Genomic DNA, 22,018 nt, shown 5'->3' with positions numbered 1-22,018 from the left:
TGGGAAGGATTTTAGTGAGAGTTTTTATGTCGTCTGAAAAGCAAGAAAGAGAGCAAAAAAAGTAAGCATGTCTGGTTAAGCCAGAAAAGAAAAGCTAGAAATCTGAATGTATATAGCATGTCGCAGAAGGTTAGTGGATGTGTTATAAAAAGCCAGAGAGTTAATATGATTTAAAGAAAAACTGTATTTTAAAATGTTATACTTCATTTAAAAGGCTGGTGATTCCTCATTACAAAATGTTTTTTTTATGCTCTTTTAAGGAAAAAATTCTAGCTGATAGGTTTGGTATGGCTAAAATAATTACAGTTTAAAATTGTTCTGTTATGCAGTTGGTCCTAAAGCTTGTTCGATTGCTGGGAACTTTTGGTTGTGGGGGATTATGGACGCTCCGAAGTGTTTGCTGTATCATCAGCACCTAATGGCCATGTTTGGTATTGTCAGTCACAGCCTGTGCTAATGCTAGCACATGGCCAGCCGCCATGATGGTTCAGCAATAGAGAGTGCGTGAAGCTGTAGTTTGGCTGCCATGTTTGTTTAGGGATTCCAGCTCAGTTCGGTTACACGTGGCCAGCCGCCATGCTGGTCCGGAGATATGTTTAGTCATTAGTGCTAAATGCAAAGCTTTTTAATGTTCAATTTTAATGCAAGTGGTAGGAGTAGCAAGATTAGCTAGCCTCTCTATAAACTGTATCAGATTAAAAGGTTTGCTTTGATTTTAGTTCAGAAAGAACAGATTTAAAGTCATGCTAAATACTGCAGTTGAGCCTTACCTAGTCTCTTGTCTATTTGTCTTAAAATATATACTTCTAGGACATGCATCTCGAAAATATGATCTATTTGTCTTAAAATATATACTTCTAGGACATGCATCTCGAAAATATGCTAGAATCAGAGATCATAGCATTCTGTTTTATAGGACACAGTTTAGAGCAGATGATAAAAACAGAGTAACTCGGATATGCTGGCCCTCAAGCTTGTCAGAAATCTGAATTAGGCATTTTAACATGTGTAAGCTTATTGTGACAGGAAGTCCCGCAATCCTGGCAGTAGGTCCCCCAAGGTCTCCGAGAAGATTTGGGCACAACGACAGATGAATGCTACTCTGGATTGTGGTATGCTAACCACTGGGCAATATTGCCTCAACTGGCCCACTGCTAAGGCCCAGCCAAAACTGTGGACACCTGGAGTCAATGTTTCACGTTGCTAAGGGCGAGGTGAGGCCATTCTCTTGTTTCTTTCTCCACAGAAACAGTCTCTCATCGTATGTGCCTGGCAGAACTGCGTCTGTTCAGGATGCTGAAACACAGGAGCCAGGGACACTGCCTAGGTAATGGGCTAACTAGTCATCCCTGTCATTTTGATTGGCACATGGATTGGTATTTATTTAGCTTATAATTTATCCTTCTCAGGTCTCTGAACACCTTGACGGCTATGCTAAGCTTACGGTAGCTTTGCAGCTAGAGAAAAGACAATTAGATTGACTGTTAGCTTATTGATCAGCTCATTGGCTAGAACCACAGAGTACTAGATACCTTATTTAGAAAAAAAGACAGGTTTGCCTTGCTCACAGGACTCATGTCTTAAGATAAATAAGTGGAGCTTATATAGGGTCTGAGAATACAGGAGTTTAGGTTGTAAAAATCTAGAGTGTTATTATTTAGTTTAAAAAAATGTTTCAGGGTTGATAAATACAAAAGATTGGAGAGTCTAAGTAGTTTTTTTTAGGTATATAAATATAAATTATAAAGAGATAAAAAATAATTAAAGCAGATTAAAAATGGGAAATTTCTCCCCCCTCTTTGCTACTATTGTGCTTATGTTATAAAATTTTAAAAGTTCAGAGTGTTGGCATTGATCAATAGAGTTCTGATAAGTTGATGGAGCAATAACTGCTTATTATTCAGTCACCAGGTTAAGATTTTAATTTCCTTTGTTGGCTTCTGAAGATAGACTAAAGGTGCTTCTCGTTATTTTAAAAACATCTGTTTAATGTGTGTATCTGACCCAAAAGTCATAGCTTTTAGTATGGTATTCTTAATATCTGCCATTTCTGGGGTAGATTTTGACACAGAAATATCCTAAACCTATTCCTTCTAGTTGCTTTGTTAAGGAAAGTCCAAACATCCAGGGTTTAGCACTAAAAGCCAGTAATGTATTTCTGCCTAAATTTCCAGTGTAAACATAAAAGTAAAAGTGAAAACTAAAAGTATATGCTGAGTGTATAAAAATGGCCAAGCTTCATGTGTGACTAATTACAAACAGCTATGCCCACAGAAGAAAAAAAAATGTTACTGTGGACACACTTAGGTTGTGTATAAAGGTTATAAAACAAACAGCTAACTGATACTCATTCAGTGGGATGCAGTTTTACCTGTTACTCTCAAAATGTTTGATTTGCTGATATGTTACTTTTCTGAGTATTTAAAATTATGTATATTTCCTTTTGTGTACTAAAATTTCATATGAGTTTCAGGGATGTGACCTGGATCTGGCATAGCTCAAAAGGATCGCAGATGAGATTTTCCCTGATCTTTCCCATTTAATAGACAAATTTTAACTCCTGTCTCCAGTCTGAATTTGTCTCAGCAGATCTTCACCTGTTTAACTCTGTCCGGGATCAGCTGTGGACTGCAAGCTGAGATCTGGACTTCCTGGAAACTGACATGATTGCTCCCTGCCTCTTCGGGTGGATCAACGAACCAGATGCTTGGGACTTCCCCATTGCCCAGCCTTTGACTGGCATTTCAGCCTTCCTAGCCCCTGATGCCTACGGTCCAATGGTCAGCTCGAAGAAGCTCCAGAAGACGGATCTACGCCCAAATCCCCCCTAGCAGGCTGAAATGCTAAGTCAAAAGGGGCTCCCTGGCATTAGCTATTGTCTTGGACATCTGCTTAGCTGAAATGGACACTAATATTGCAGCAACTGGGCTAAAAGCCTAGAGAGATCCTGTAATCTCCTTGGCTTACTACCCCTATATCCACCCTGAAGGGACCCCAGATCCCATTATAAAAAATAATCTATAAGATACAAGGGGTCATATCTGGAAGACCCAAGATTGGGTCTTCAAATGATCATAGGAAAGGGGGAAATGAAAGACCAAAAGATAGCAGCGATCGTTAACACTATGTAGAGTAGGCGTGGTATAGCAAGAGCTACCTCGCTGCATTCTTTCCCGCCTTCCGGTTCCGGGGGGTACGTGACTTGGCTCACAATCTGCCTTCCCACCTTCCCTGTTCTGGGTACATAACTTAACTATGGCTTTGTTCAAACCACCCAATCAGAACCCTGTAACTGCTTCTCGCTTCTGTAACTGCGCCTCCTGCTCCCGAGCCCTATAAAAACCCGTCACCCTAACCGAGAGGCGCAAGTCCTCCGATAGGCTTGGTCGCCCCGGGTACCCGTGTATCAAAATAAACCTCTTGCGGCTTGCATCTGAAGGCTGGTCTCGCTGTTCCTTGGGAAGCGGGGTCTCCCCGTCTAGATAGGCTCCTGGGAGTCTTTCAAAAATAACAGTCGCTCTAGTGTAATCAACTTAAAAGAGCCGTATGACTAGATTAAGGTTACCACTTCTTTGGTCCCACACTCTACATCTTGATGAACTCCTGGCGTTAGAAGGGCTGCTTTTGAAGCTGCACAGCAGAAAGGAACAAGGAAGTGGAAGAATTTCTGTGCTATATTGGCCTACTTCCACCATATATGTGTCATCTTACTGGTTAAAATGGTGTCCTCCTTTCCGTTTCTTGGAGGGGAGGGCATTCACACTAATATCCACAGTGGCTGTTTACTAGTTTGCACAGGCACCAGCAGAGCTTTAACTGGAGCCTTTTCACCACAGTTTCAACAGCCTTTGTTTAAACTTGCTTGCCAATAGTCATTTTGATAACGGTTGATAAAAACTCAAGGTAATTTTGGTTTCCCCTAATGGATGAAGGTATTGAACATTTTTTAATATACTACGCTCTATACACTTTGTATGAGAACTCTCCAACTCTTTGTTTCTTGATTGGATGATGACTTTGGTGTTTAATATTCTCCCCTTCCTCTCTACTTCCCTTTTTCCCTTCCCCCCTTCCTTCCTTCTTTCCTTTTTTGCTTCTTTGTATATTCTAGGTGCTGGTTCCCTGGAAGACACAGAGCTCAGAAGATTTTCTCCAATTCTCAGGTTTTTTTCTTTCCTCTGTTATTTCTCTTGCTGTGCAGAATGATGCAATCCTGTTCAGCTCTTGGGGTCATTTTCTCACTTACTGGAACTGTTTTCTGAAGGTCCTTACCTGTGCATATGGTTTTGTTATACATTGACTCAAGCAGTCTGTTTGGGCCAGGTGTGTTGTTTCTCAAGAGACATTTGCTGAGGCGCACACCTGTAGTCCCAGCACTCGGGGAGGCAGAGGCAGGTGGATCTCTGTGAGTTGGAGACTAGTCTTGGTCTACAAAGTGAGTCCAGGACAGCCAAGGCTACACAGAGAAACCCTGTCTTGAAAAAACAAAAAGAAACAAACAAACAAAAAATAAATAAATAAATGAACAAACAAAAAACCTGAAATAACTAACAGAGATAGCATTAAATCTGTAGATCACTTTGGACAGCAACATAAATATTTTTAGTACTATCAAATCAAATCTTCCTACTCATGAATAGTATGTGGTTTTCATTTGTTTACCTTTGTATTAGTTTCTCTCATTAGTGATTTATAATTTGAACATTTTTTTCACCTCATTCAGTAAATGCATCCTTAACTATGCAAGACATATTTTTATTTTTTAAATTTTTTATTTAACTTTTATTAATTACACTTTATTCATTTTGTATCCCCCCATAAGCCCCTCCCTTCTCCCCTCCCGATCCCTCCCCCCCCCCTTTCTGCATGCATGCCCTCCCCAAGTCCACTGATAGGGGAGGTCCTCCCTTTCTGATCTTAGTCTATTAGTTCTCATCAGAAGTGGCTGCATTGTCAGGGTTCTAGGTTATCTCCATGAATAGTCCTTGGTTGGAGTATGAGTCTCTGGGAAGTTCCCTGTGTTCAAATTTTCTTGTTCTGTTGCTCTCCTTGTGGAGTTCCTGTCCTCTCCAGATCTTACTATTTCCCACTTCTGGATAGGTCAATTTTAAAAATTATTCTAAGAGCTGATTTGTATATTTATTTCACATAAAAATTCATATATTAATGTTACTGTTTGCTTTTGTTATTATTGTTAATTCTCTCTCTGTTTTTTATGAAGTGTTCTAACAGAGAGCCTTATTTACTTTTCCTGACTTTGCTCTGCACATATCTTTCACTGGTGCGTGATGTTCATCCATAAGTGTCTATCATTTTTTCTAAGTTTTTCAGAGCAAAGTTACTCCAAAAAGCCTCGATTTTTCTTATTTCTCTGACACTGGGTGTGCTTTTTACCAGTGATTTTACACTTATGCCCTTTTCTCCTTTTAAGCCTAGCTAATACTTTGTAAATTGATTTGGTATTTTCAAAAATAACTCACTTACCGATTTTTCTTATTGATTTTGTGGGATGTAATTTATTCATCTTTACTCTGATATTTATTATTTCCCTTCCATTAAGTTTGTAGTTTGTTATATTGGGTGTCGGGGGGGCAGTCTTTGAATACACAGGTTGCTTTTCTTTCTTACTCTTTACCATCAGCCCCGACCACCATAAATTCACCCTTAGTCCTGCTTTTCTCCATTCCATCGTAGTGCTATTTCATGTTTTTTATTTAATGTAAAGATAAGCGTAGTTTTTCTTTCTGATTCTATTTGGACCCTGTGAATTACATATGCTATTTAGTCTACATACATTTTGAGTTGTTAACCTTTTTGCTCTACCATTATTAGCTTCTTTTTCAACTCCACTGTGATTGGAAATGATATTTGAGATGACTAAATCTTAATTTTTAATGTTAATGTCTCCTACAGAGCGTTCTCAATAAAAAAGAAGATAAACTGTTATTGAGTGAAATGCTTTCTCTCTCTCAGGTGTATTTGTTTTATATGATGTCTCTTTTCATAATGCCTCTGCCTTCATTTTGAAATCTTCTATTATCTTGTTACAGAGTGTCTTTTTAATTTTACAAATGATTATTTTATGTATTGGAGTCGTATCATATTAATGATTTATCAATTATGGATCTACCTATTTTCCATAGATCTATTACTTTATCATATAACATATAAATTCACCAAATATTTCTAATATGTTGACTTCTTATGTAATCTCCTGTTTTTATCACAGTATTTCTTAAAGGTTCTATTGTCTATCATGTGTATAGAATGTATGTTGTTAAAACCCTTTATTTCAAGCTGAAAGTGTATTTTATGAAGTGGATTTTAAATAGAATGTAAGAGTCTTATTAATATGTAGTAGAATGGTTTTCTCAACTGTTATTTGTTGCTAGTTCTCCGAGAAAACAACGGGCTCTACATATTCACTGCACCAGACCTTCCTCAGCTCACACCCTTCCTAAAATGTCACATTCAGAAGTTAGCACTTTACAGTTCTCCTATTTACCAGCTCTTAACTCTTTAAATGCCATCTTCCTTTAAGTCTGCTAAACCTCAAATGAGAAGATGTTGATAAAGATTATCTACAGCTGAGGAATCATAGTTATTTCTGCATAGAACTTTGATTAGATATTAGTCTCTGCATTTACCACTACTTGCTACACACAGAAGTTTTCTGACAAAAGCTGAGCCCAATACAAATCCATGGCTGTAAACACAAATAGTTAGCAGGCAGCTTGGCAACAAGAATATTTGGCAAAAGAACAATGGTAGGTCCATCACCTAAGTCGCAGGCATTTGACCTGCTTGAGAGTACCAGCCATGAAATCTCTCCTGTAGAGCTGCTATAACCAGTAATTAATAAAGAGATATACTGTTTGGGGCACTGAGATTTTCATTTAATAACCCATGCCCACTGGAAGCAACATGTCCATTCATGCTGATAATTCTCTTCAAACTTCTCATTTTAATATACAACAGTTTGAAGGTTAGCTTGAGAACTAATGAGTTTCCTAAAGCCTCTCTCCTATAGCCTTTCTCCTAGCCAACCTACCCCCACAATCTCTTCTCCCCACTCCTCTTACTGCCACTGAAAGTACTAACCCTAAAACATCTTTGTTTCCTTGGATATCAGACATTAGGATAACAAAATATTCTTATTTCTTAGTTGTTTTTGCTTGAATAGCCTTTCTCCTCCTTTTATGTGGTACTTGTGTTTGATGTTAAGGTGTCTGTTTTTTGAAGTTACAGATGGTTGTGATACATCATGTAGATGCTAGGAATCCAAACCGAGTCCTCAGGAAGAGCAACCAATGCCTGTAACTGCTTTTCATTAAATATCAGTGTTCATAGCATAGTACAATAGCTGTATCATAAAGAGTTATGCTAATGAAGTAACTTGTTTTGACCTTATATGTATATAACCACTGAACCATTAATATGTCTGAATCTATGGAGGCTAAATTATACATCTCAAAGAGTAGTGATCTACCTTTAGTGCCTTTTGTCATAATTGGAAGTAATATTCATTTAAAATTCAGCATTACAAAGGCTGGTTTCTTAATCCCCTTTTCACTCTTTGTTAAATTTTACTTTTCTGTATATGATTTGTGAGGTAATAAAAATGCTGCCTATCTATAAACAAGGAAATTATATAAACACATAAATAACTAACAAAAAGAGCAGTGTTTTCAAAATAATAGTACACTTTAGAGGAAGGGTCAATAATTAACTTAAAAGAATTCAGATTTTTAGCAGCTTTTGTCATTTCTTTATTTTATTTGAATGTATGCTTTTAATACATGTTATTTTTAGTCATTTTAATGTGATCATATTTTTTTCGGTATGTTCTCACAAGCAAATATTAAAAATAAATTGTGAATGAGAAGGAAAAATATTGTGTAGATTTTCAACACTGATGAATATATATTCCTATTTACATATCCTCAAGTTTTTATGTGCTTTGATATTACTTAAAATGATTCTATCTCATATAGAAGCTCACTTTCAGACTCGTATATTTGGACATTGATGAACTTCTGGAGTCACATTTCTTTCTTTTTTGTGAATGTTTATGCCACATTGGGGTTTTGTATCAGTCAAAGCCTGGACTCCTAATGTCAAATTTAATAATGAAAATTAATACATTAATGAAAAGATACATTAAATATTTAAAATAAATTTTCAACAAGAAATTCTGAAATTTATCTATTTATAATACATGATCATTATTCCTAATCATTTTCTATAACAAAAGATATCCAAGCAAATTTTTCCATTTTTTTAAATTTATTCATATTTTTATAAATTACAGTTTATTCACCTTGTATCCCCTCTGTAGCCCACTCTCTCATACCCTCCTAATCCCTTCCCCCCTCATCTCCTCCTGTGCCCCTCCCCAAGTCCGCTGATAGGGGAGGTCCTCCTCACCTTCCCTCTGACCCTAGCCTATCAAGTCTCATCAGGACCAGCTGCATTGTTTTCCTATGTGGCCTGATAAGGCTGCTCCCCCATTAGGGGGAGGTGATAAAAGAGCCAGCCACTATTAATCTCTCCGTAACATAAAAACAAAACAAAACAAAATTTAACCACAAATATACATACGTTTAGTGTCATCTTAAAACAAGTCACCTCAACTCTACCTAGCTTCCAAATATTAGTTGTCAAATAAGAAAATATGGACATAGGAACGTTGTACTTCATTAGGTATTTCATTAAGATGATGTTTTCATTAATATAAAATTTGTGAAGTATGCAATTGTTCAATATTAATATTGATACTTATTTTTAAGCTGTTTGAAATGTGGTCATGATGTAGTTAATTTGTCTTCAAACTGGGTGTAGTGACACATTCCTTTAATTCCAGCACATGGAGCAGAGGCAGGCAGGTATCTATGGGACTGAGGCCAGCCTGATTTGTTACATAGTGAGTGCCAAGATAGACAGAGCTACATAAAGAAACCCTGTCTTGATAAAACAAAACAAAAAGAAACAAAGCAAAAGACAAAAGTCAATATTCAAAACAAAACTAGCTTCAAATCTAATTTATTTTAACTAACATATTTTCTTAATCTTTCAAATTTGAAACAAGAATTGTCTAAATGCCATTTTCCCTTCTACTTTTGAACTAGTAAAAAAAAAAATTAACAGCTACCTTATTTTGATAAAGAGGGTGATGCTACACATTGAAGAAAAAAACAGTATCTTCAATAAATGGTCCTGGTCAATTGAATATCTATGCAGATATTAAGCTTTTATTTAATAATTACATGAGCGGGGTTAACTAATTTAAAACAAAAAGATTTCTTATATGACTATGAGGAAAAAAAAAAAACAAAAAAAACTTAGTGTTGGTTAAACTAGATCCAGGATGTCAGGTATTTTGTTGAAGTCCCTGATCCACTTGAGGATGAATTGTGTGCACGGTAATAGATAAGGATCTAGTTACATCCTCTATATTTGAATGAAAACAAAAAGCCTCTGGAGGAAAATATGTATATATGTATGTATGTATCATTTGTACAGTAGATTTGACACCAACCCTACCACATTACATGCTTTTTAGGGGGATCATAGAAAGAAGAAATACTCTAGAATGAAAATTTAATCTATCATCATTTGGAAAAGAAAGGGTGCCCTATCTGTTGAGCAATTTCCTCCAAGAGGAAACATTCCATCCTGGGAGAAACTTGTGAGACCGGAAGTAAATTAGTTCACAAATATCAGGTATTAAAAGATGCAGCAAGAACCCCACCAGAGTTAGATAAAGCTGTAAACAGCTACACATCTGCTCTGTGGGAGGAGACACACCAGCCCACCTTCCTGGAAGAAATTCTAGCCTGTTTAGATGCCTCCAAGTTGTGCAAAGAGTCCCATAGCTGCAGGTTTCCTAAGTTGTCTCATGTGTCAGTGACAGAGCCTCACCCCTACTCCTGCAGTAATCTCTCACTCACACTCCTATCAGTAATACAAGAAACTCAGTGGATTCCGTCTTGGACTTTGTTTTAATAGTGACTTTGGTCTGTGACCAGTTCCATGTCTGAGATGAATAGATATCTGTGTCTTGTCTTCCCAGGGAGAGTTTCATACATTATCACTATGAATATGCCACCCACCTCATATATATCTTTAAAAAATATATCTTGAAAGTCCACAATGCAAATCACAATCTGCTGCCAACCCACGTAAAACAGCCCATATGAACATCTTTTGTGAGTACATTTGCTTTGCTTATAAATACAATTAAACTCCTTGTCTCAAAGCCAAATTATCTTAGTTCCAGAAAAGGGGTATGAAGAGCCCCGTATCTAGCAGCATCCTCAAATGACTTATTTTGTCCTGTATTATCTTTGCTCTTTTTTTCTTTTTTGTAGCTTATATTTGTTGTTCTATTGCATTGAGATTTCCAGTTTTTATCTTATGTTGGTTGAGTTTCTTTTCATGCATTAAATATCATCTCCTATTGTTTTCCCAGTTGCATGTAGTAACATGTCTCCCCTTGAAACAAATAAAAACAAATGATGACTACAGTATGGTATAAAATGTTTTCCTATGTATTTTCAAATCCATAATTTTTAAATGTCATAAAAAAGAAATGCATAATTTTTCTTAACTTTTCTGCATGCAAATATTGAAACACCAATTTTGCTTCTTTAAAGCCACTTAATGGAAATATTTTATTAAATTTCAATGTGTGCTCACACTCCCCCTTTTTTATGACCTCAATACCTTTGCTGATGTAGAATTAGCACAAGGGTTATCTTGAACAACAGGATTTCATGCTTTATACATGCTAAAATAGTTGTTCCCTCTCATTCCTTTGAAGAAGGGCAAATGAACAACCAATGATGATTTAAAGAATGAGATTCCCATCCAAAGGACAATTCTAAATTGGTTGCTAGCACAACAAACTTTTCTGTGGTCAAGCGATTTATTTTTTAATTTAAGTTAGTAATGAAATAGGCGATATTTATTTGTAAAGGGATAGATTCTAATAGCTTTATAATGATTATTCAATTTCAAAAGCAGTTGAGTTAAATATCGTGAAATGGGGAAATTTTCTCATGTTATCTGTGTCTAATGTAATCACAAAGGTCCAGAAAGATAAAAGGGAAATGAGAGACTCAAAGAAAGAAATGAACAATGAATCAAGAGAACAGGGACGAAGAGAGAATTTAAAGGTGCTGACCTGCTGACTTTAAAGATGGAGGAAGATACAGGTGCTCAGAAGGAGGGAGAGAGCTGCCTTTTACGTGTTCCAAAGGCAAAGAAATGGATTCTTTTATAGAACTCAGGATGAATGTATGTCTGTGAACACACTGAAGCTAGCCCCTAGGAGACTTCAAACTCCAAGAAAAGTCTGTAGGCATGGGTTACATCCTCAACCGGGAATAATACAGGAGGTAGGAAACTAATGCAAAGGGCAAAGCAAATTCGAACTGAGAACGAAAATGAAAAAGGAACTGAGATGTAGAAATGAGATAGAGATGGTTATATAAAGTTGTAGGACAGAAAGTTTTTCTGGGAAGCTGTAGACTTGCCAATAGTACGTAGTGTGAGGGGCATCTCTCCATGTCAAAGATACATTATCTGTTTTTATTGAAGCATCAACAGATGTCATAGCTTAAGGTGTTGTAGTATTTGCTTTTTTTTTTTTTCAATGCAGTTTATTCAGGAACATTGAACAATCCTCGGACCCCGGGGAAAGCCAGCCCACAGCTTAAATAGCCTCTGGGTAGCCAGCCCAGGCGTGCCACGGGGGCAATGCAGATAGGTCCACATACATGGAAGCAAGCCAGATCCTCGGCCTTAGCCAAATGTGGAGTATTTGCTTTTTACTTTTTTATACAAAACATATTTTAAGGTGAAGGTAGTGAAGATATTAGGGTGCCAGTTTGTGAAATAGTGATCATTTGAAGGTACATTCTCAGTGAACAGACTGGTACCTGTTGGTCATTTGCTTCATCTGAGGTGCACTGCACCATGAAAGATCTTGTGTGTCTTTTCCCTATTGTTCAACTTCAAGTGTATTTGGAAAGTTATTCATAATATTTCATAGCTTATATTATCTTATTAATGATTAATGATTTTTAATATATTAATGATTTTTTTCAGTCTCCTGTCTTTCTACATAGCACCAGCTTACAAATCCATTCGTCTGTAGCAAATGATAGTTACATTCAAGCTTCCTCTTTGTTATATATACATTTTCAAAATCACACAAGAAACTTTGGAAGTAATGTACTGTCTCTCATTTCAAGTTGCTATGTTATAATTCACCTAACAGTGCTTTGTGTTTTATTATTACATCTAATCTTGCAATCCAAGGTAGGTGCCATCTTCTTTTGACCTTTTTTCACCACGAAGGTGATTTTTTTTTCCTGCTAACTAACATGCACTATTATAGAAACCATATCAATGTGCTGGTTGGGTTTCCAGGGCTAGACTGTCTTTCTACTAAAATGCTGGAGCCTGCCGGCAGAGTGGAACAGTTCTTGAGTGGAGTGAGGATTGGAAGAAAATTAAAAAATCGGCCCACTACACATGGGATCTGTTCACGAGGGCTCCCACTAGAAATTGTCACACAGGTTTGTTCCATAATCACTTTTCATAGTCAGAGCAAAGCACCTCAGTACAATGAAGGCATTCGTGGAGAAATCAAACTTATTTACCTCGACCACCTGTCTGTGTGATCCTCACACAAACAAAAAGAAGCAAAATGGCCTGCTTATAAATCATCTTCTCCTCTATTACCTAAATTTCATTCACAATAAACATGTTCTATTAATATTTTGACTCTTTTAATGACATTACTATCAAAATACCTAATTAAAAAAAATGTCATTGGTGTCTTCTTCCCTTTGAATTTGAAATGAATATTCACAAAGTATCTTTTTTTTTGTAAATTTAAATTATTCTATGAGCCTGGCCAGTTTTCTGCAGATGTGTTGCCATCATCTCATTTTGTTTATTTCTTTCAATGTTACCATTAATCAATAGAGCTATTCTCCACTGAATAGTCTCCCATGGTCTTATACAACATAAAGATCACATTGGTGCCTTGCTTAAAATACCACTGTATGATCACATTGCACATAGAGCCAAACTCAGACTTCCCTACTAGCAACACAAGGCTCTGCATGATCTGCCCCTTGTTTCATCCCCAGGCTCATGTCAAGGTCTAACTTATTTCCAGTTTTATTCTCATCATTTCAGCTTTTACAGCACAATGAGCCATTTTCTGTGGGAAATCCTCCACTTATCTTTAGGGTCCTTGTGTGGAATGGTTTCCTTTTAGTTTTACCTTGACTGCTTTCATCTAACACTAAAGTCTTTATTTCAAGTTTCAGGGAGGCATTCTCTGTATACCACCATAAAGCCTGACCTCAGACAATTATCTTTCTCTGCTTCAGGCTCCAGTGTTTTTTGTTTTTTTTTCTTTTTCAAAAAAATTCTCAGTTTCTAGCTACAGTGCAAATCTCTTTTCTTATCTTTTAATTTGGTTTCTGTGCTGAAAGAGAAATTGTGCATGTTTCATTTTTCAATGAATATACTGTCAGCAGTGTCTAATACATGTAAACACTCAGTAATGGTTTGTGGGGAAGAAAATGAAGCATTAACTTTCTTCCATTGCATTTGTTTTTCACATCAACAAAATGATAAATATTGCCCCTTGAGAATTCTTACACAGTTCCTCATTTCATTTTACATTCCTCACATCGTCAAATATGCACTCTTGCATAGAGAATCATTTATGCCAGATACCTGAACCACTGATTTTATCCCATCAAGATTTTTCCATTTCTTTTTCTATCTTAGTTTTTCTGCATTCCTCAGAGACTGCTTGCTTGAATTTTAAAGAATCTTTAAAACAAATTTATTTACTCTGTTCTCATCAAGTTAATTTTTTTTGAATTTTATTTTTTTTCTTATCAGTTACATTTTATTAACTCTGTATCCCAGCCGCGTCCCGATCCCTCATTCCCTCCCAGTCCCTCCTTACCTCCCTCATCTCCACCGTGCCCCTTTCCAAGTCCACTGATAGGGGGGACCTCCTCCCCATTCATCTGATCCTGTTTTATCAGGTATCTTCAGGACTCCTGCAAAGCCCTCCTCTGTGACCTAACAGGACTGCTCCTCCCTTGGGGGATGGGGAGGCCAAAGAGCCAGTCATTGAGTTCCTGTTAGAAATAGTCCTTGTTCCCCTCACTTTGGGAAACCAATTGGTTACTGAGCTACCACAGGCTACATCTGAGTGGAGGTTCTAGGTTATATCCAGACATGGTCCTTGGTTGAATGTCAGTCTCAGAAAAGACCCTGTGCCCAGATATATTTGGTCCTTGTGGAGCTCCTATCCTTTCCCCATCAGACTAACTTCCCTTCTTTCTTATGACTCCCTGTACTCTGCCAAAGGTTTGGTCATGAGTCTTTGCTTTGAAAACACTGCTAGTTAGAGTCTTTCAGATGCGCTCAGTAGACTCCTGTCATACGTTCAATGCACATCCCATCTGTCTTTCCAAACGAGGATTGATCATCCTACCCCATGTCTGCTCTCTTGATTATCTTTTTTAGGTGTACAGATTTCATTATGTTTATCATATCTTATAGGTCTATATAAGTGAGCATATACCGTGTTTGTCTTTCTCTTTCTGGGATATTTCACTCAGAATGATCTTTTCTAGATCCCACCATTTGCCTGCAAATTTCATGATTTCCTCCTTTTTGATTGCTGACTAGTATTCCATTGTGTAGAAATACCACAATTTCTGTACCCATTCCTCTGTTGATGGACATCTGGGTTGTTTCCAGGTTCTGGCTATTACAAATAAAGCTGCTATAAACATGGTTGAGCAAGTATCCCTTTTGTGTACTTGAGCAAACTTTGGGTATATACCTAGGAGTGGTATAGCTGGGTCTTGAGGAAGCACTATTCCTAGTTGTCTTAGAAAGCGCCAGATAGCTTTCCAGAGTGGTTGTACCAGCTTACATTCCCACCAGCAGTGGTAATTTTTACACAATTCTTTTATATCTGTTTTTGTATACTAGTTTTTAGTACTTTTTGTCACCTGACATGTATTCTGTCCTAAGAGTCACCAGCAAGCATATCAAAATAAAAAAAGGTTGCTACTACTTACAAGTCCCTTTCAGTGTTTATTCTAGTTAGACACTCTGCATTATTTAACTCAGTCATGCTGCAGAACCAAGAAGGTTGTTATAGTAAATACTTTTTTAAGACAAATCATTATAATGTAACAACTAAATACCTTTAAAAAGGACAAATGTATTACCCCATATATTTTAACGTATGTTAAAAGTCTACACTGGTTAGTTTTATGTCAGTTTGACACAGGTTGTAGACATCAGAGAGGAGGGAACACCAATTGAGAAAAGGCCTCCAGAAAAGCTGTAGGCAAGCCTGTAGAACAGTTTCTTATAATTAGTGACTACTATGGTAGAGCCTAGTGCATTATAGGGCCACTCCTTGGCTGGTTCTATATGAAAGCAGGCTACGAATCTCATAAACTGAAAGCCGGTAAGCAGCACCTTTCCATAGTCTCTGCATCAGCTTCTGCTCCTAAATTCCTGCCCTGTTTGAGCTTCTGCTGTGACTTCATTCAAGAATGGATGACTTTATGGTAAGGTCTTTGATCCACTTGGATTTTAGTTCTGTGCAGGGTAATAAGTATGACTCTAATTGCACTTTTCTATATGTAGACATCTAGTTAGACCACCACACATTTGCTGAAGATGACACACTAAATTTGTTAGAAGAAAAAGTGGGGATGAGCCTTGAACTCATTGGCACAGGAGAAAAATTCCTGAACAGAACACCAACAGCACAGACTCTAAGATCAACAATCAATAAATGGGACCTCATGAAAATGAAAAGCTTCTGTAAGACAAAGGACACTGTTGTCAAAACAATACGATACCCTACAGATTGGGAAAGGATCTTCACCAACCTTATATCTGACAGAGGAATAAAATCCTGTACATATAAAGAACTCAAGAAGTTAGAAAACAACACATCAGGTACTCCAATTTAAAAATGGCATACAGAGCTAAACAGAATTTCAAAAGAGTAATATTGAATGGCAGAGAAACACATAAAGAAATGTTCAACGTCCTTAGTCATCAGGGGAATGCAAATCAAAATGACACCAAGATTTCACCTTATATCCATCAGAATGGCTAAAATAAAAAACTCAAGTGAAAATACATGCTGGAGGGGATGTGGAGAAAGAGGAACCCTTCTCCATTGCTGGTGGGAATGTAAACTTGTACAACCACTTTGGAAACCAATCTAGCTCATTCTCCGAAAATTAAAAATAGTGCTTCCTCAAGATCCAGCTATACCACTCCTGGGCATATATCCAAAATTTGCTCAAGTACACAACAGGGACATTTGTACAACCATGTTTGTAGCAGCTTTATTCATAATAGCCATAAACTGGAAACAACCCAGATGTCCCTCAGTGGATAAATGGATACAAAAATTGTGGTACATTTACACAACAAAATACTATTCAGCAATTAAAAACAAAGAAATCATGACATTTTCAAGCAAATGGTGGGAACTAGAAAAGATCATCCTGAGTGAGGTGTCCCAGAAGCAGAAAGACACAGGTGGTATATACTCAGCTTATATGTGGATATTAGACATATACTATAGGATAAACATACTAAAATCTGTACACCTAAAGAAGGTAAGCAAGAAGGAGGACCCTGGGTAAGATGATCAATCCTCACTCAGAAAGGCAAATGCAATAGACATTGGAAGAGGGAGAAAACAGGGAACAGGACAGAAGCCTACAACAGAGGGCCTCTGAAAGATCTACCGAGCAGGGTATTATAGGTATCCCAGCAGGGCTGAGACTCCTAACCAAACTTTGGACAGGTTGCAGGAAATCTTATGAAAGAATGGGGAGATAGAAAGAAATGGAGGGGACAGGAGATCAACAAGGAGAGCAACAGAACCAAAATATCTGGGCACTGGGGTCTTTTCTGAGACTGATACTCCAAACAAGGACCATGCATGGAGATAACCTAGAACCCCTCAGAGATGTAGACCATGGAAGCTCAGTGTCCAAGTGGGTTCCCTAGTAATGAAAAAGGCGATGTCTTTGACATGAACTCAGTGGCTGGCTTTTTGATCACCTCCCATTGAGCGGGGAACAGCCTTACAAGCCAGACGGGAAGACAGTGCAGGCAGTCCTGATGAGACCTGAAACGCTAGGATGAGATGGAAGGGGAGGAGGACCTCCTCTATCAGTGGACTTGGGAAGAGAAGAAGGAGTGAAGGTGGAATTGGGAAGGGCCAAAGGAGGGGGCTATCACTGGGACACAAATTGGATAAATTATAATAAATAAAAAATTTTAAACTTACAAAAAAACCATAAAAGAATGGATGGCACTGTGGGAGCCAAATAAATGCTTTCCTCCCTCATTTTTATTTTTTTTTTTTATTTTTTGGTTATGGTATTTATCATAGAAACCCTGACTCAGATAGAATCTAAACAAGGATCAGATTCATTCTCCACTTTACACTGTCCCAAGGCTGATATCAAAGTGTCAGCAAGGCAGTATTCCCATTTTAAGATTCCAGAAGACAAGGTTTCATTTCAGGTTCTTGGATGAATGAAATGGTTTCATGGATGAATACAATGGCTTCCTCTTGGTCTAGAGGCAGTTTTCCTGTTATTGCCAAAGATTTGTTTATCATGACTGCTTGGGGAAGCTCTAGCTTCATGATAACATGAAATCTTGTATCAGCTATGCTAATGTTAAGGGTATCACATTGTTCCCTTCGTCATTAGCTAATAGTTAGAAGTTACTTGAAATCCCAGCATTCCATTGTTGTGATTACAGTTTTGGGATTGAATGACCTATTGCTAGCCTCCAAACACTACCATCCAGGTCATCCATGAAAGTCATACCTTCACAGTCTATTTTTATTTTCAAAGAAATCACCAGGTTATATGGATATATAAATATAAAACAAAGGAATAAAAGTCATTTCCTGACATATCTAAAAACTATAGCTATCTCTGGGAGCAAAATCAAGGTTATTATGTTTATATTGGGACTGACTAAGTTAATATGGAAATTAAAGAGAGGAAAAACCTAACTTCTACAAAAGCATAATAATTTTTGAATCAGAATTGAAGGACACCAGTCTTTCTTCAAGTGTAGAGAACTTTTGCCTAGAGACAGGGGCCTTGGAGTTTTAGAATTCAGGAAAGGGAACATTGGAGGCTAAAAGGTTTATCAGTAGTTCCAAATCCTAGTGATGCCAGGGACTCATTCATTCGTATGTTGTCTTTCTTGTCAGGAAGGTAATCTTACAAACATGCTGTGTCAGGAATTTCTCCACTGCTCTGAGGTAGCTTGTTTTAGGACATTGACCATTCAGTTATGTCTTAAAATTTCAGAAGACATTTAGAGATACATCAATATGCAATACAAAAAAAAATTATTTTCTATGTTCTTAAAGATGACTAACAACTCAGGAGATACCATTTATGGTGTCAGCTACTAATTGTACAAAATATTCTGCTAGCAAATGAAAGATTCCTTCCACAATTGACATATATGAAAATATTGTCATTCAAATAGTTCTTTAGTTTCCAATTTGACCTCATCAATGAAACTCCAGATTAGAGTTGATAGTACTTGCAACCAGTGATTCTTGTTTTTCTTGGAACAAAGCAAAACAACAACAACAATACCTTAAAACTGTGAATCACCCTTAAAAACCAGATCCCTGTTAACCTTCCTCAGTTAGGCGACCCTCCAGGCTATCTGAACATATAATGAAGCATTTACTCGCCTGATGCATTTATTTTTCAAGTAAAAAAATAACTAGTTTTGGATAGAAATAAAGCAAAATAAGCTAATTTCCTTTCATCTCCCTGTGCTCTTCCTTGTAAGTGAGTGGTGGTGAACATTGATCTTGCTCCCAGTTTTCAGTTGTCTTAAATTGAGAGACACATACAGAAGAGGGTTTTGTGTGTGTGTGCATGGGTGTTGATGAGAGAAAAAAACCTAAACCAGAGACTGCAGGGCCTGAGAATGCTTAAGTGTTTTTCATAAAATTCATATTGGTAGACCCCATTGATTAGCTGCACCAAAGTTAAAAAAGAGATATCCGAATAGTTTATTTTTAAAGGGAGATTTATTCTGGTATCTTGTCTAACCATTAGAGAGGTATATGGAATTTTGATTAATCATATCTATAGATTGAGCAAATACATCTAGCGAGGTAGGTGAGATTTGTGAGGGTCATCACTATTTCACAATTTGATAGATAAGGTCACAAAATAAAAACACTTGCAAAAGATACTATATGAGAGGCAGGAAATAGAAGAAAAAGGTCTCTGATTACTTTGCAAAACATATTGGCAGTAGTAAACCTGGTACTTTAACAGCTATATTAATCTTTTCAGAGAGTTGTACCCTCATGATTTATATTTATTTTATTTATTTATTTTTATGATTATTTTTTCTTTAATTGAAAATAGATTTTTTATATAATATATTTTAATTATATTTTTCTCTTTCTCTATTCCTGGTGGTAGCCATGCAGCATCTGCAGAGAATAGCATATGAGTTCTTCACTGATGGGACTCCATGTGGCGAGGCCCATGGAAACCCCTTTCCTCTTGTCAAGGAGCTGTGATCAGTTTTGGTGGCTTCTAGTCTTATTACCTAGATAGTACCTGTCATAAAACTCTTCTTGCTTTCACTGTGCTGTTTATACTCAGAGTGGTATTTATTTTCACCTTGTCAGTCATGGACAGGCCAGGATCAGACAGGCTGAAAGCCCCATCCAGAGGTAAACATCTCTTCTCCTCCCTCTACCTCTTTGATCTTTCAGGTGTGACTATTCCTCCTGTGTACTTTGGGGTTCATAACCATGTCCCTAGAAAACACAGCTATAGTCACACTGAATAAGCCTACAGCCGTGTGAGAGCAGTGGGTCCTGTTTGTATATCTGTTCTGGGGAAGTTGTGCCTGAGTCACTGAGACTTAGAAAAGGGAGAAGGTGGGTCTGAACAATATTCTTGAAAACTGGTTCTTGAAAAGATGATATCAGAAATGTATGGGTGTATATTAGGAAAGGTTGCTTGGTACAATAAACATGTCTCTGTTTGCATTTGAAAATATGATAAAAGAGTGCTATTTGATGACTGAATTTATATCTATAGCTGGTTAATCTGTCAATTTGCACAACTGTGTAATTGCATTTGCTTCCAGCTGGGTGTATGCTTATGTCCATAGGACATGCCTGGCCAGACATTTATTTTTGGCTTGCTAAAATTGTGCTTAGTAAAACAAAATACAGTTGGAGATGATTGACCCAGTGGAAAGAGAAAGGAGGAAGGGAAACTATTGGGGGGAAACAGCAATGATGGGGCTTTTCTAATGCTTATGTTATGAGTTCTTCCAAAAATAATAATAACAACGCTGCCCAGGCTATCCCGCTTATGATGGTACAAATAAAGAATGCTCGAGCTATTCAGAGGCCACTTGCTTGAATGTCAACTGGTTGTCAATGTGTTCATTTTTGCTCACATCACATATCCATCCTCAGCTGCAAGACCCTGCTATAGTGCTGGTCACCAGCATACTCTTCCCAATTCCTTCCCTACATTCCATTTTTGTCTCTCATAAAACAAAAAGGCCTGCTTGGTTATGACAGATGATCTTTTCGATGTGTTCTTGGATTCAGTTTGTGAGATTTTTTTTTACTTAATTTTTTAGTTTTTATACATTAATTACATTTTATTCATTTTGTGAAGTTTTTATTAAGCTTTTTTGCATGTATGTTCACAGGGAAGTTGGTCTGTAATTCTCTTTCTTTGTTGAGTCTTTGTGTGATTTAGGCATCAGGGTGACTGTGACCCCATAAAATGAGTTTGGCAGTGTTGCCTCTGTTTCTATTTTGTGGAGTAATTAGAGGAGTACTGGTGTTAGGTATTCTCTGAAAGCCTGGTGGAATACTGCACTAAAATAATTTGGCTTTTGTTGTTGTTGTTGTTGGGAAACTTTTAATTATGGCTTCTATTTTCTTTGGGGTTATAGGTCCATTTAAGTTGTTCATTGGATCTTGATTTAATTTTGGTACCTACTGAGAAAATTATCTATTTCTTTTATTTTCCAATTTTGTAGGGTTCAGATTTTAAAGGATTACCTGATGACTTTTAAAAAAATTTTATATTGCCTTAGTGTTTGTTGTTATATCCCCCATTTCATTTCTGATTTTTTTAATTTGCTTATACTCTCTCTGCCTTTTAGTTAGTATTAATAAGAGTTTGTCTATCATGTTGATTTTTTTCAAAGAACTAACCTTTCTTTCATTGATTCTTGGTATTGTTTTTCTTAGTTTTTATTTTCTTGAATCCAGGCCTCAGTTTTATTATTTCCTGCTCTTTCCTCTTAGGTGTGCTTATTTGTTGTTGATCTAGAACTTTCAGGTGTGCTAAATTAAATGGCTAATATTAGATCTCTCCAATTTATGTGTATAGGCACTTAGTGCTGTAAACCTCCCTCATAGCATCTCATCAGTTGGGGTATGTTATATATTCATTTTCATCGAATTCTAGAAAGTCTTTGTTTTTTATTATTATTATTTCTGTCTTGACCCTTTTTTTTTTTTTATTATTCAATAGAGAATCATCCAGTTTCCGTGCATTTGTAGGCTTTGTTGTTTCTGTTGTTGTTGAAATACTGCTTCAGTCTGTGGTGGTCTGATAGAATGCAGAGCTTATTTTAATTTTCTTGAATATGTTGATACTTTCTTTGTGATCATGTGCATGGTGAACTTTGGAGAAAGTTCTTTGAGTTGCTGAGGAGAGGGTATATTATTTTGAGTTTGGGTAAAATATTCTGCAAGTATCTGTAAGGCTGATTTGGTTTATAATGTCTGTTGTCTCCGGTGTTTCTCTGTTTAGTTTTGGCTGGGTGACCTATCTGCGCGTGAGAGTGTGGTATCGAAGTCTCCCACTATCAATGAGTGAAG

The sequence above is a fragment of the Meriones unguiculatus genome, chromosome 2 (genome assembly GCF_030254825.1).
Source record: "Meriones unguiculatus strain TT.TT164.6M chromosome 2, Bangor_MerUng_6.1, whole genome shotgun sequence".
Classification (NCBI taxonomy): Eukaryota; Metazoa; Chordata; class Mammalia; order Rodentia; family Muridae; genus Meriones; species Meriones unguiculatus.
The sequence above is the reverse complement of the archived record's forward strand: the minus strand, read 5'-3'. Positions refer to the sequence as shown.